General features: G+C 34.9%; 1 pseudogene; it reads right to left on the reverse strand.

Annotated features, from left to right (window-relative positions):
• Positions 1–829: 829 nt before the first annotated feature.
• On the reverse strand, positions 830–3,485 carry LOC148126944 (E3 SUMO-protein ligase KIAA1586 pseudogene; annotated as a pseudogene).
• Positions 3,486–12,070: the final 8,585 nt, after the last annotated feature.

Here is a 12,070-nt window from a genome sequence, read left to right on the forward strand (position 1 = left end):
CAAAAGGATATACATTTTTAATTGTTCTCGATGCCTACTCAAACTGGTTTGAGGTCAGTGTCATGAATTCCACAACAACTGAAGCCATCACCAAACAACTAAGAAAACTTTTTGCCATGCATGGGTTGCCGGATTTGCTAGTTTCGGACAATGGCCCCCAGTTCACAGCCTTAGCTTTTGAACAATTCCTCGCAGAACAGGGCATACGACATGCCCTGACAGCGCCAGCTCACCCGGCTTCAAACAGAAGGGAGGAACGCATGATTAGATATATGAAAGAGGCATTGGAGAAAATTGACACAGGTGACATTCAAGACAAAATCAATACAACGCTCACAATCCAACATATAATGCCGAGCACATCAATGAACAAGAGTCCAGCTGAACTTTTAATGGGCAGAAAATTGCGGACATATTTAGATAGGTTGCACCCCACCTACAACCCTGAAAAGCCACCAGACTCCTCCATTAAGTACCACACATTTATACCAGGTGACCTGGTATACGCAAAAAATCTTACTGGAGACCCATTGTGGCTGCCAACCACAATAACACAAATAACAGGGCCCCAGTCATACCGGTTGGAAATGATGGATGGCAGAACCTGGAAGAGGCACATTGACCAACTACGGTCTCGAACTATCGAACGGATCACCAACACGTCCTGAAGCACAGAACATGCACACACACAAAATCCAATAAACAATAACAAAACCAGAGGGGGGGGGGGGAACCATCAAATAATAAAGAAAGGGAAGAGCCTCCATTAACAAGACAAAAAACAAATCACCAACCCATTCCGGAAAGCCCAACAAAAAATAAAAACTACTTACCGGAAGGCGAGTTCGGAAGAAAGGAGCTGGAAGACACCCAGGGAAGAAGCAGCTGAGCCGACTCAACCTGCCCAGGTAAGCCAGGAGGGAGCAGCAAAGCCGACTCAACTGGCCGGAAAAAAACTAGGCAGGAGCGGCATGGCTGACTCACCCTTCCAGGAGGTTCCAGAGAGAAGGACAGAAGAGACAGCGATCCCGTCCGAACTGACCGAAGTCAACACAGAGACTGAGCTGCGCAGGTCAAGTAGGAACCGCAAAAGCCCCACCTACTTACAGGACTACGTAACGTAGCATTGGACCGAACCAAGAGGGGAAGGGTGTTGTATATAGACATTTGCATACTCGTAATACCACATTCTGATTGGACGACCACTGCCGCCTAGCGATTGGCGGTTTAACAACTGTTGCAATTGGTCCGCCAACAGCGGGAAGTTTAAAACGATGCCATTGGCCACGAGCCTTGAGCAGCCACTATAAAAGAGGCTGCCATGGCTCAAGTTTAGTTGAAGTTAGTTGAAGTTACTGATGCTTAATAAAGAACTGAATTCAACTCCAGTCTCGAGTCCGTCTTTGTTCCACAACAGAACACTCATGGTCATCAGATTGGTTATGTTAGAAACAGTTAGCCGACTTCTCTGTTCTGAACATATGGGGTTCATTTTTGAGAAACCCCTTTCTGCTTCTGCTGAACTTACAGCAATTGTTCTGACAATATCTTTAGCTTTTTAAAATACTGTTGGGAATTGCATAGTTCTTTGAATCTTTTAAAACGTTTTCTATGAAATCTCTATAATCATTGATATTAATTTTGTAATTAAAGATTTCATTAAAGGTAAACAATTGTTCTTCAGCTTCTGGCCATGGAACTACAACTTCTTCAATTTTCCAGTAATCTGGCTCTAAAAAATGGAGAAATTGTAATTTATTTGTGGTGTCTTGTAATTGGCTACCTGTTTTTAAATGTTGACAATCCATTAGTCTTTTCTTCAAGTTTATTATTATACTTTCCAAAAGTCTTTCCCGATGAAGTCCAACAAATCGATTATTTTGTACAAATTTTATATTTTTGAAGGTTTCTGAAGTAATTAATCTATCAACCTTGTTTTCGTATGGACCCTTTCTCTGTCTGAGCACTTCAAATGCTTTAATTGATCTCAGCACAAGTTTTTTGGCCTTTATGATGTCAGTATTTCTTCCTTGCAGTGCATTTGACAGAAGAGATATTTCACTGAGAATATCGATCATCAATGCCAAATCATTTTAAAAACATATGTTTTCAAGACGGACAGCCATACCGGAGTATTTTTCATTTGCATGAAAGTACTGATGTAGCACTGGATAAGCATGCCACACAGCTAAGGTTGACCTTAAACTACAGGCAGCCCATCTTGGTCCCAAAACTCTATCAATCTTTACAATTTCAATTCCAAGTTGTTCGGATATTTCAAACAGTTCATTTTGGCTCTTACAGGATTTATGGAAAATACCGTGTATCTTGTCAAGAAATATTTTGAAATGATTTAGTTGCTTAATGTCCTTTATGGAATCGTCTAAAACACGTTGGAGGCAATGGTGCAAGCAGTGCCATATTATGATGTTAGGGAAGTCTTTTGCTATTCTTGTGCTCACTCCAGATTTTCTTCCAAGCGTAACACTGGCACCATCACAGTAAAATGCTATTAAATTTGTTTTGCAAATAGTCTGTAGTAAACCCAACATTATGTAAACTTTTCAAAACTGAAGAACATATTGTTTCTGCATCTTGTTTTTCCAATTCAACAAGCTCAACAAAAATTGTTGGTGGGTTATCTGAATCCTCAACTTTTACTAAAACTATCACAACTGGTTTGCATGATAGCATTGAGGCTTCATCAATAATTAAACATATTTTCAGGTTCTGTTCAATAATGCTATTAAACATTTTGGTTTTAATTTCTTTTGTAATGAAATCAACTATTTTCACTGCAGTTGGCCATGAATGTAATCCTACTCCGAGATCTACACCCATAACAGTTTGCAATTCTACCTGTCCTTCTATGTCTGAAAATGGTTTACATCTTTGTGCCAGACTGTAAACTGTCAAAAATACTCTACAGGTAGTAGCTAAATATTTGTCAGACATCTTATCAACTGATTTCGTTATAGCATCCTGCTCCCTTTGTTTTAAGTTATCACTGAAAATTGTGTGAGCTTTAGATGTAAAATGTTCTTTCATTTTTTTCCTCAGAGAAGCTTGCTGAACTTTAGTTGTCCCTGATGCATCAGTCTTGTAATGTTTCCACTCCTTGGACACATGAACACCTTTCTCTACTGCAAAGTCATGCGCAGTACTTACAACCTAATTTTTTCTTCAAAATTTCCAGTCCCGCATACTTCTCTTGAAAACTTCTCTATTGCTGCAATGTCCAGCAGTCTGGAAGATCAGGAAGGCTTTCAGTTTCGGAGATTGACTTGCTGCTTTCTCCACATTCAATTGGTGGCAGTGCTGCTTGTGACCCTGATGGTTGTGGATCTGTTGTGTCTGATTCTGATTGTTCCATTCTTGGTTTCTTGCCAAAGAAAATGGTCAAACTCTGTTGTCTTTTCATCCTTGCCTATCAGCTATTACTGCAAAAGACATAAAACAATATTGTGCTTTGATTGGACTTGATTGTGGCTGTAAGCTGAGGACTAAGATAACAGAAGGGATCTCTTTTTTCACCCAACAATTTACAGTCTTATCAGCATAGGGTCCAACAAACAAGAAAGATACAGTTTTTCATTGTTGGAAGTTAAAACCCACTCCTCTCCTAGGAAAGTGAAATATTTTAGGATATATTAAAAAGGAAGAATATTTCCCCTAAAAAGAAAAGTAGAAACTCAAGATAGGCAGAAACTCAGCCCCCCCACCTTTGCTAATGGGCCATTACTCTGGCCTAGGCAAGTCTATTTTACATAACAAAGATCTACTCCAGGTAGAGCTATAATAGGAATTGCCCAGAGCCCTTTCATTATATCATCACCCAGCAAGGCTCAACCAAGCCTGGGACTCAGGACAGCCTACAGAGTTGCCCCTGTAATTGACCCATGGGAGTCTGACAACCAATCAGAATACAAGCTCAAATTCAAATCCTGTTAGTGGTGTCATAGTTAAAACAATGGTAAAGCAACATATGGATTTAAAACCAGAAATATTTTATTGGGTAGAATACATATTTAATTTTACACATGTTAACAGCTGCTAGAATTGTGTTTGCACAACAATGGAAAAACAAAGATATGAAAATGAAGAAAAAATATTAGAATGTGCAGAAATTTAAATTTAAAGAATTTACAATCAAGGAGAAGGCTTAGAATACTGTTTAACATGGGATTTCTTTTATCAATGGCTAGAAACAGAAATTAGCCATTTAAAAAAAATATCAAATCAGCATTACCTGATTGTATTCCCAGGAGAACAATCTAGTACATGCTCTTTTCACAAACAAAAAAGGAGATTAAATTGTTCTTTCAATGTTATACTGGATGAAAAAGCTAAAAATATGCTTGTAATATTATCAATGTCCTAAATTCTCTTTTCTGTTCTCAATATTCTAAGCTACTTAAATAATCGAACTTTAATAATTTTAAACATTTTCTAACAACATCAATTATGGAAATAGCACAATGCACCAAGATTTATAACAACACAATAAACAGAAAGGAAAAAGAAAATCACTTGAAAACTTTGCTCAAGTTTCAGGCTCAATGGGCTTTGCCTCCATGTAAGAAACAACATCTACAAATATGTCTAATTTTCTCGAATTTGATAGGCTTCAAGACAGAAAAGAAGAGAACATTTTAATGCTTGTGGTTGTTTGTTGATTTTCTATTAACAGTAAACAGCATTTGGGGGATTTTCATGGCTTTGGATTTGTTGGCCTGGAGTCCAACTAAAATTATTTCCAGATCAAATTATAATGAATCAGTCTGTTTTTTGAATTGCCAAATTGAGTATAACCTTGGTAGAAGAACAAATAACCAAAGTGAGCTAAGAAGATGGCTGAGCAAGGTTATTTTCTGAAAATATAGTTACCATTCTTCACAGGTTTCAACAATGAAACATTGGCTCTTGTTCTCTGTGAAGCAGATTTTTTTTTTTGAGTGATGTACTAGGTTATGATATCCATATTTTGCTGTTGTTGCTTTGATGCAGACTTGAAGAATATAAACTGAATAGCTCAATTTTTGTTTAGCACATATTATTCTGTGGGGTATCTTTATAGATTATTTAAAAAGAAACAGGCACCCTGTATTTCAAGCTTCTGGTTTTCATACTTTTCCACCCACATCAATCCAAGCCACTTTTGTCTGTTTCTGATAAAATGTCTCTCCCCTGCCCCACAAATCTTTTATTGCAATTAAGTTCATTGTCAATCTCTGAATACCTGCTACAGTGATCTGAATGGATTATGTTTCACATGAAAGGAAACTCTATTCCTTAGATTTTAATGTGCCACAGAAATAATAGTTCCTCTGAAAAACATGACATCAGCCTCTGACTGAAACTGCAGGAAACATTTTGAAGTTTGGGTGGTAGAATTGTGAAAAACAGAACTTTGATCAGGACAGATGCAAATTCTTCGAAGATAATTTGAACTTCTTCTGCACTTCAGTCAGAAAAAAAAAAGGGGGGGGAATCCATAATTTTTAATTTTATTTATTTTTCTCCTTTTTTAAAAAAAAGGGAAAAGATTTTATTTTTTATTTTTAGTTCCTGGCTGTAGATTGAGGAGGGGGAAGTGAAAGTGAAGGAAAATAAGTAGCACTGCTGCCCAGAGGCTTGGATACATTGTTTCTTCTTCTTTTCTTTCATTAGTTTGTGTTACAGTCAAAGACTCTGAGCTTTGTATTGGAAAAGATAGAGATGAGCATGGCAGTTTGTTTATTCAGGTGCTCATTTGTGAACAAATAGCAGGAGTCTGGAGTTGAAGTTGAAAGAAAGAAGATTGAAATGACCTTGAAAAACTCTGAGCTGATTTATCAAAGAGCCTTGGATATTTTTTTTCCTTTTTTCCTTTGGAGTGGCAACTGTTTGCTTTCATATATTTTTTTCTCCCTTTTTTCTTTTTCCCTCTTTTTTTTCTTTTTTCTCTCTCTCTTTCTTTACAGATAAGCATTACAAGATGAGTAGAAAGACAACAGCTCCAGCTTCTTCGATACCAACCCCATCACCATCTGGAGGACAACAATCTATACAGACAATATTACAACAGGAAAAAGAGAAAGAGAAGGAAGTGACATTACAGATGATTATGCAAGGAATTCAGAAAATTGAGCAAAAAATTGAAAAGACAGATGAGAAAGTGGAAAATATTTAACAGATGATGATGAAATATGAAGAGAGATTCAAAAAAATTGAAGAAGATATACAAAGAGATAAGAAAATTGGAGACATTGATATTCGATTGAGCAATGTCAAGAAGGGCAGATGCGATCCATTAGGATGGGAAATAGATAAATCAGAATTTTATCTAAGATTTCAAAACATAGATGAAGGAAAAGGTGAAAACCTTGCTGAAATAATGGCAGAAATATTTGGCAGAAGCACTGGAAATAACCAAAGAAAAGATGATGGATGTGATGGATGAAGTGTTTCATGTCTATACAGGATATGCAATGAGGAATAGACTACCAAGAGAAGTTCACATTAGATTTACTAAGAAGATTATCAAGACACAGATACCCCAGGTGGCGAGAGAGAAAATACTAAAATATAAAGACAAAGAAATTGTGGTGCTGAAACAGGTACCAAGAAGACTAAGAGAGATGAGAATATTTATTCTTGACTAAAGAGTTACTTAAAAGAAGAGTAAACTACAGATGGTTGATGCCAGAAGGGCTTTTGTTCACTTGGCAGGAACAAAGACACAGAATTGACACAGTTGAAAAAGCTGAGTTATTCTACTTAGAATACTTTAGAGGAAAGATGGAAGAAGAAAGAAAGGAAGAGCCACTAATTGAATTCCAAGAGGAGTGTATAGCAGTAATTGAAAAAGAAAAAGAAGGTGCAGTAGGTGGTGAATCCAGAGAACAACGAAAATTGAGATCTACTAGAGCAATAAAACCCTCTTATAAAGCTTAACATGGATGAAAGAAAATTGATTACGATTAACATAAATTGACTTAATTGGGCTACTAAAAGAAGGAAAGAATTTCACAAATTAGAAAAATTAAAATTTGACATAATCTGCTTACAAGAGGTACATATTAAAAACAACATGAATATATACTAACACAAGAAAAGCTAGAGAAATTATTTACGTTGCTGGCACAATCCAAAAAAAGAGATGTGGTATTATATATTAAAGAAACAATTTTGGCAGAACTAATCTACACAGATGATGATGGAAGGATTCTGATGGTGGAGATAACGGATAACAGCATTAAAACACTTTTAATTGCAATTTATGCCCCAAATGATAAACAAGTAGAATTCTACAGAAAATTACACATGAAAATAATTGAATTGGACTATGTTAATATTTGTATGATGGGAGATTTTAATGGAATAATTAATGACCGGTTCGACTATAAAACACAGAAAACAACAAAGAAAGTTAGAAAGATACTACCAAAATCCTTCCTTCGAATAACAGAAGAATTTAATTTAAAGGATGCATGGAGAGAGAGAAATGTGGAAAGTAAGCAATATACTTTTTATTCAAACAGGCATACATCCTGGTCCAGAATAGATATGATATATATGTTAGCAGAATTATTGACTAATGTACAACAGATTGAAATAGAAACAAGCACTTGGGCAGATCATAATCCAGTGTCAGTTATTTGGAAAGGATACAAGAGGAGATCTAGATATATAAATAATATGATATTAAAAGAAAAAGACTTTAAACAGAAAATAGAGAAAGAACTTGTTTTCTTCTTCAAAGAAAATAGAAAAGAGGATACATCTTTTCAGAATCTCTGGGACAGGATGAAAGCCTACACAAGAGGCTTGATAATAGATTATACTAAAAGAAGAAACAGAAAACAGAAAAAGACATTCAAGACATTAGAGGATGACTATAAAAGATTGGAAAAAGATTTACAGAAGTCCCCACAAAAAAAGACATTAAAAATAAAATGGATATAATTAAACATAAAATCAGACTAATGGAAAAAAAGGAATTAACACAAAAAATTAAAAATGCCAAACAGAATTACTTTGAAGACGCAAGCAAACCAGGCAGATTCCTAGCTTATAAACTGAGAAAGGAGAGAGAAGCAAGGATTAGTCAATTAATAAATAAAGAAGGACAGGTTTGCTATGGAAATGAGGAGAAGAAAAAAATTATACAAGACTACTACGGAAAACTGTACTTTCAAGAGAATATTCAAGAAGAAAAAGTTAAGCAATATCTACAGAAAGCGAACCTACCTCAGATACCTAAAAATATTGAAACAACGTTAGAAGGAAATATAACAATGATGGAATTAACAGAAGCCTTAAAAAAACCAGAATGTTGGGAAAACACCAGGTCCAGATGGTTTGCCAGCGGAATCTTACAAGACTTTTCAGGAAATATTGAATTTTCATCTTTTAGAAGTTATGAATGAAGTTGTTAAAGAAAAGAATACCGAAAACATGGTCAGAAGCATACATTACACTTATACCGAAGGAAGGTACAGACCTGCAGCAAGTTAAAAATTATAGACCTATATCTCTATTGAACTCAGACTATAAAATCTTTGCTTCAATTTTGGCAGAAAGACTAAAAAGATACTTAAATAATTTTATCCATACTGATCAAAATGGATTTCTGCCAAAGAGACAAATCAAAGACAATGTGAGAATTATTTTGGATACTCTGGAAGCACACCCTGAGAAGCAAATGGCCTTGATGTTTCTAGATGCACAAAAAGCCTTTGACAATTTGAGTTGGCAATTTATTTTGCTGCAATTGATACAAATGGGCTTTGGTAAAAAAAATCTATCCAAGCCATTGAAACAATATACCATGGACAAACTGCAAAGATGATGGTGAATGGAGAATTAACAGAATCCATAGATATAAGAAAAGGGACAAGGCAAGGCTGTCCATTGTTGCCTCTGCTGTTTGTATTAACATTGGAAGTGTTGAACAGGAATATCAGAGAAGAAAAAGAAATAAAAAGAATGAAAATTAAAAAGGAGGAGTATAAATTACAAGCTTTTGCAGATGACCTGGTATTTATATTAGAAGACCCATTGGAAACAGCACCCAAATTAATAGAAAAGATAGGAGAGTATGGGAAAGTAGCAGGTTTGAGAATAAATTAAGACAAAACAAAGATGTTTACAAAGAAGATCTTACCAAGATGAAGGAAAGAGTTGGAAGAAAATTTAAAAATACAGGTCGTAAACACAGTTAAATATTTAGGGATACATATTACACCAAGATGTAGTACACCGAAGGAAGATAACTATGTTAAACTCAAACAGCAGATTGCGACAGATTTGATAAAATGGGAAAAACTTCAACTATCATTGAGTGGGAGAATATCCACAATTAAGATGAATATATTGCCTAGAGTTTTATATTTATTCCAGACAATTCCTATTTGACTAGGGAAAGAGTTTTTTGAAGATTTTAATAGAATTGTGTTGAAATATATTTGGCAGAGTAAAAAAGCAAGAATAAAATTAAAACTGTTACAAGATGCAAGAATAAGAAGAGGGTTTGCCTTGCCCAATTGGGAGCTATATTACCAGGTGACAAGTTTGATGTGGGTAAAGGAATGGATAACACTAAAGAACATTAGATTATTGATGTTAGAAGGTCATGACTTGCAGCTGGGATGGCATGCCTTTCTCTGGTATAAGGAAACTAAAACACAGGGGTATTTTGAAGACATTACATTTGAGAGGCATTGTTTTTGAACTGGGAGAAGATAAAAAGACAATATTACTTAAAAATTCCAACATGGATATCAACTATTGAAGCTTTTTCTTATCCAATAATATATAAAATGGAACAAATAGTTAGATATGGTGAGATATTAAATGAAAAGGGTGAACTTAAATCTATGCAAGGGTTGGAAGAACAAGGTATAAAAATGAATTGGTTTTCATATTTGCAAATAGAATCTAGGTTTGATAAAGACTCTAAAGCAGAAGGTATTTATGATAAGTTGACTGATTTAGATAAAATTTTGATGCGTACTGATGAAAAGGTAATTAAAAAACTTTATGGACATCTATTAGAATTTAAATTGGAGGAGGAACAAGTTAAAGAAACGATGATTGCTTGGGGGAAAATTTTTGGATATGGGATTGATTTAGAAAAATGGCAAAAATTGTGGTCTCAAAATTATAAAATGACAATGTCAACTGCATATAAAGAAAATTTGTATAAGATGTTTCACAGGTGGCACCTACCCCTGACGAGACTTGCGAGAATGTTTGAGAATAAATCGGATAAATGCCATCAGATACCTGGTTCATATTACCATATGTGGTGGACATGTTCGGATGCAAAGAAATATTGGACTAAACTCCACACCTGGTTGGAAAAAATGATAAAACAACATATAGACTTTAAACCAGAGATTTTTTTATTGGGAGTCATACCAGATATATACAATAAAGAATTGAAATATTTGATTGTAAATGTTTTAACAGTGGCTAGAATTGTATTTGCGAAGAACTGGAAAAATGACAAAATACTTATGCAGGAGGAAGTTATTAAAAACATTATGGACTGTGCTGAAATGAGTAAACTGACATTTGAAATTAGAAAACAAGAAGCCAAGCAATTTTATATGATATGGTATTTGTTTTATCAATGGTTGAATAAAAAAACATAGTAAGTAACAGAATAGATAATTTTGTTATAGAAGCTTAATAGATTGATACAAAATATAATGTAGACGTATATAATCATTGAATGATAGCATAATACAAGATTGATGGAATAAATAGCAGGATAATTAATAATTGATAAATAGATAAGCCTATGTTAGTTTGACAATGTGAGATTGATATAAATTGTGAAAAAAGATTATGAAAGGATTGCACAAAAGATTTTAAACCAACTGACACACTGTATGTACAAAATGGAAGATGGTTTTATGTGTTTTTTTTATGTATTGTCTGTATGTTTGTCTTAAAATAAAAAAAATTATAAAAAAAATTCTGCTATCAGTTCTCCAGAACTGGTCAGAACCTGCTGAATACCACCTCTGGAATACAAGTAGTCCTTGATTTATAAGCATTCATTTAGCAACTGTTCAAAGTTACAATGGGACTAAGAAAAGTAACTTATAACCAATCCTCACTTAAAACCGGGGCAGCACCCTTGCAATCATGTGATTTAAATTTGGGTGCATGACAAGTAGCACATATTTATGTTGGTTGCAGAATCTTGAGATCATGTGATCACTGTTTGTGACTTTCCTAGACAGCTTTTGATAAGCAATGAGGGCAGTGGATTCATTTAACGACCACATGGTTAACAGCTGCTGTGATTCACTGCCCCAAAAAGTTGTAAAATCGGGTGTGACTCACTTAACAATCACCTTTACTTAGTGATGGAAATTCTGGTCATAATTCAAAGACTACCCATATATAAAGCTAAAGGTTTTATTGTCTTAGTACATAAGTGAATGTAAACTTCTTTATCTGGAAAATATGTATTTTAATTTGATGATAAACTCAAATGCTACTGCAAGGTATTCGAATAATATATGAAACACAAATTCTCACACTTTTTGCTGCAGTACTGTACTTTTCCAACCAGAAATCATACATTTTAGATTTGTTGGGTGAGTAGCTTAGTATTTATTTTTAATGATTCCTGTAACAATATAAAAAAAGATAAGAGTGTTTAACTCTCCTAAAGAGCAGAGTGAGTACATGTATCTCTCATAAAGAACATATATTATCTCTTTATATGGAGTTGAGATACAGAGCTTTGTGAGGCAAGTGCAATTTGCTTTGATGATGCACTTTGGGCAGAGAAGCAACACCATTGTCTCCTCTGAGAGGTGAAGGGGCCCAATGAGGGATTTCATAATATGAAGACTGATCCAGAGACTCCACCTGAAATCTATTTTGGGATAGCCTTCAGTGATTGGAAAAGACTTCAGCACAAGAATTTGTGTGGCCCTTTACAGCTTTTAGAACTGTTATAGGAAGAGAGCACAAAGGCCTAACATTGCTGTATCGCCCTAGTCTCTCTCTCAAATAGGTTAGAAAAGAAAATATGGTTGACTCTGCTTTTGCTGGAGGAAAAGTA

Source organism: Pseudonaja textilis, chromosome 2 (assembly GCF_049901715.1).
Source record: "Pseudonaja textilis isolate UNSWEBS1 chromosome 2, rPseTex1.2, whole genome shotgun sequence".
Classification (NCBI taxonomy): domain Eukaryota; kingdom Metazoa; phylum Chordata; class Lepidosauria; order Squamata; family Elapidae; genus Pseudonaja; species Pseudonaja textilis.